Consider the following 4,708-nt stretch of genomic DNA (forward strand, 5'->3'; position numbering starts at 1 on the left):
GACGTAGCTTCATTGACTTAGTGCACCTGCCTTTGGATTTATGACAGGTGGGCCCAAAATGTGGCTGGCTCACCTGTCATACAGCCAAAAGCAGGCGCAGTGAAGGCACCGGAGCTCAGTCCGTACTACAGTAGTATATATATAAGCGGGAGCCACAGCGCTTGTTCGCTAGGGTTTGCACTCTCCACACGCTCGCCGCACTACATATATGTTACACGCTGGAGGCTCAGCGTTCATTTGCTAGGGTTTGCTATATTCACAGTCTCTCACCCTCTCTTCACCAGTCTAAACAAGACTGTGTTGGCCTCATGTCTCTCTCTCCCCCCTCACAGCTGGTGAAGGAGGCGTCCGTATCCCGTCGCACCGGGAAGGGGAGGAGGTGCAGCGTTCACTCTATCGCCTTCGGCGAGGGAGGCAATCCACTGCCGGCTGCGCTGTTCTCTTTCACCCAGGGCCTGTGCGGGAGGGCTACCGACCCCTTCTTCCTCACTGCCGTACGTAGTGTGGGCAGATCCGGCCTCCCGCCGCACGCCTTGCCACATCTCGACGACCCTAAGGTATAAGTTTCTTTGAAACCGTCGTTGCTCTAGCTGCATGTGGATCTTTTTTGATCTGTAGTCGAATCTAGGTCTTGGTTCAAAGAGGAAAGAAGGGTGCGGTGGGCTGGAGCAAGAATCTAGGACGTGGTTCAATGAGGAAAGGAGGGGCGGAAAGTAGTATAGACTGGCTATCCAGCCGCTTTGTAGGTCGAAAAGGGAAAAAGGGGTAACCCAGTACACACATCTGTAAGGCACTACAAAAAACATGTTAATCCATGACGGATTCGCCATGACAATTTCAAAAACTATCATGGACAGCCTGGTGCAGCCCCGCAAGCCCGCTAAAGCCCGCCTAACCGACCACCATATAAAGTGCTAACCCTAACGCCCTCCCCCTCGGTCCCTCCTCTTTCCCTCATCCACACAGCCCCCTCCCGATTCCCCACCGCCGCCACCACCCTTCCCATGGCTCCTCCGACAGCTCACCGCCGGCCCTCCCCCTCCCCTTCTCTCACATCACAGCTCCGGCAGCTGTCAGATCCACTGCATCCCCCACCCATCCACTCCTCTCGCGACCCAACTCTCTGTCTCATGCGACCCTCACGCCGCGACCAACACCATCGATTCCGGCGATGTCCACCAGCTCGCAGCACACCGACGAGCTAGTCTCCGACCCCTTCGTCCTCTGGTCCGGCTGGATCCGCCACTTCTGGTCTCCGGCGCTCGCCCACGACACCTCGCCTATGGCTAGGGTTTCGGCTGCGGCGTCACGTCCATCACCGGCTCGTCTCCGGCGGCTCCTCCCCGTCGGACACCGTGCCCTCTCCACCCCTGGGTGGTGCCCCCTAGCTAGGTGCGCTCGTGTGTGTTGGTCTGTATGGCGTTGACCCCGACCTCCTTTGTCGCGTCTTCGGCGCAGCCGTGCATCCCGTGCATCATGTGATGGCCTCCTCTGCCGCGCGACGGTGGTAGCCAACCTGAACTGCGGCCGCTGCATCGCCTACGATCTTCTTCAGTGAGCACTTGTACCTCTGCTCTCTCCGCTACAACATCTCCTGCTTATCTTATTTCGTGTGTTGTTCATGAGTATTGGTGGAACTGATAACAATCATGTGTATTGTTAGAATTTGTATTCTCAAAATTTATTTGCAACATTCGCTTGTGACTGATCACTTTTGATTCCTGATAGCATAGCTAAGGTTAACCAGATAGATATCACATGAATTCTGTAAGTTTGTACTTTGCATGATTGAGCACATGACATCCAGGGCAGGTGATGCCTAGGTATTTCATTTTAGTTGGCACATTTCAAGGACGAGTAATATGGTGTCTAATATATTTGTTTTAGTCTTACCAATGCAAAGATGGAAAATATGTTCTTTTTACAATATCCAAAGGATGGTCGGTGTTGCACAACTTCAGGTTTCTAATGCTAGTTCATTCATTCCAAGTAGTAAATAGATACTTGTTACTTTATGCATGAGAAACCTCAGGTACATCATGAGGAAAGGGAAAGTAATGTGCGGCTACCCATTGTAAATTGTTCCTTCTTAGTTCAGTTAGTATGCAATTGAATCAATTCTTTAAGAATTCAGTTAGTAAATTAGACATTTGGGAAGGCATGGTTCTTTAAGAATTCGGTTCAGTTGAGACAACATTTGCATTGCAGTAATAATGAAATGAGACCGCATATCCAATTGTCACACTAATATCTTTGCTTTGCACATTATAGTCAGTGCATCTCCCACCTGATCGACGCCGACGCCACGGTCCTCGAGCAGAACAGGGTGAGCTTGATACCCTTCCATTCTTGATGTGAATTATTCAGGCTGTAGACTTTCAGTTGTTCAAGGTGTGGACTGTTGTGTGGTTCCAGTACAATTATAACTGTACAGATATTTTTGTGCGCATGAAATCTGCATTGTACAATGTCCCTGATATTATGCATTTTATTGATACTCTACTAGAGTTGCTATCTCTTGTTGTTCATGGGTTATGATTCTGCTTCTACAGATTTTGAATTTTTCATGTAATAACAAGTATACCGCTTAGTACTCCACAAATAAACTATTAGTGTGGGAGATCTCTTAGTGAAGCTGTATCATATTCTTTGTTAATATTTTGCATGCCATTCGAAGTTCACTTGGCAAGCAAGTATTGTTTAGTACTGTATATGTTGGCACTTTGAGATTTACTTGCAGCATAAGCATCAAGTTAGATGAAAAATCCTCTGGTGCCGATATTGATTTAAACATTGAGTTAATATAGTCCACAACATAACATATTTTGATTTGAACTTATCCTATGCTTATGCCTAGTTTGTGTTAATTATCTTGAAGTTAGTCTGTCACTTCTTTACTGACATTCTTGTTTGTTAAGGAATGGTGTGGTACAGTGTCTATGCTGGCTGAATTTTCTTTACATAATTTTCAGTTGGTCGCTTGTACAGAAACTTTGATCCAGAAAAACCAAAACCAAGTACTTGTACAGGCACGCACAGCTTCCTCTCACAAAAAAACTAACTGCCTGTCTCTCTCACTTTTGTTCACATTTCTTTTTAGAGTGCAGAAATGTTTGATCCAGATAAACTAAATACCTGTACAGGCGCACAACTTTCTCTCACAACAAAAAAAACCAAGTACTTGTCTGTATCATGTTTGTTTGCTTTCTTCTTTGAGAAATCTCATGTTTGTTTGCTAGGCCATAAAATAAAGAGCTTTTAGCCTGGTTAGCCCCATGCACTTACTGTTTGTTTGGTCCAGAACCAATGGCTGAACCAACTGCTGCTACTAATACACTTTTAGTTCTGTGATGTGTGTTTGTTACTCATCACTTGTAAGCTAACTTGATTATACTTTCATTCGACACACTTTTCTTTGGACTAATTTTGCTTGTTTTCACGTGTGTTACCCACATTTACGTGGTACCTTAGAATAGTAGTGGTGTGTCCACGGATGATTGATTGGAAAATCAACTAATATTATTACTCTTTGGATTCATTTGGGAGCTTACTTTTATAACTTATTATAATTTTGATTGTGTTCTGATTCTACACAGGTTTGGCAGTTAATCCGTGTTACTAGAGATTGAAGATTTTTAGCAGGATTTCTTGGGTCCGGATAGCTGCCTACAATCGTTGGTGTTGGAGATAAAAATCAGCTAGTAGTGCATTTTCTTTCAAGTCATGTAACTCACTCTTAAAAAAATACTTATAGGGCTTTCTAGATATGCTCGTGATGTTTTGATATTAAGCTTTGCTTTTTCAAATCAGATTAGATGGTTGGAAATCGGTATTTTCATGTAAACAATTGCTATTTTTTTAAGGAATATATAATTTGGTTGTCCTATTGTAAATTTTCTTGTATTGAGAAAACAGGCTGTACAAAAAAGGCCTAATGGGTTGGACTAAAAAAACAGCACATGACAAAGATAAACAGCTAATCGGTTGGACTGTACACCAAAATTATTGGGCCAAATCCTTAATTGGGCTGGTTAGAACATGGGCCATGTTCGTATCCACATCAGATCCACGTAGACGCCTTGTCAGGTCCATGTTGCATCCACGTCATGCAAATCGGTGACAGTTTGTTCCGTCACGGCCTAGTTTGGGCTTGGCGGGCCTGGGGCAGATCCATGACGGCCAAGATCCGTCATGGAAGGTACAATGTCAAATTATGACGCGATATACATGACGGATTTCAAATCCGTCAAGGATTTGGACGCATGACGGATTTTGGCTGATTTGTGACGGACAAGGACTGTCATGTATTAACAAGTTTCTTGTAGTGAGGAACCGATCTCTTTGTTGAAAAGGGAAAGAAACTGGGGGGTCGGGTAGTTTGTGCAGGACTAGATTTGCTGCCCTCACATAGGAAGAAGGTTCAAAGAGAACAAATATGGGACCAGCGCATATATGCTGCTTGGCTACATACTCTGCATCACCCATTTATACGTGTGGACGCACATGGTGCTGGCATGTCCCATACAGCTATTTTGCTGTTGTTAATCTAAGAATGCCGCCGGAAAATTGAAGCAATGCCACTGTTAAAAGTAAATTACATTTTTTAACGAATGTTGTTTCAAGAGAATGTCTCTGTTAATATGAATCAATGCAACCGTTTTAGAAATGCTACTGTCCTACTTTGTTTTCCATCCAAGATAAGTTAGAT

The 4,708-nt window shown here is 44.6% G+C and overlaps 1 long non-coding RNA gene across 1 annotated transcript; it reads left to right on the forward strand.

The window, feature by feature from the left end:
* The first annotated feature begins 947 nt into the window (after positions 1-947).
* Positions 948-3,884, forward strand: LOC123120986 (uncharacterized). The gene is made up of 3 exons (XR_006459618.1): positions 948-1,554; positions 2,272-2,326; positions 3,597-3,884. It is a non-coding gene; the product is annotated as an uncharacterized lncRNA (long non-coding RNA).
* Positions 3,885-4,708: the final 824 nt, after the last annotated feature.

This window comes from Triticum aestivum, chromosome 5D (assembly GCF_018294505.1).
Source record: "Triticum aestivum cultivar Chinese Spring chromosome 5D, IWGSC CS RefSeq v2.1, whole genome shotgun sequence".
NCBI classification, from domain to species: Eukaryota; Viridiplantae; Streptophyta; class Magnoliopsida; order Poales; family Poaceae; genus Triticum; species Triticum aestivum.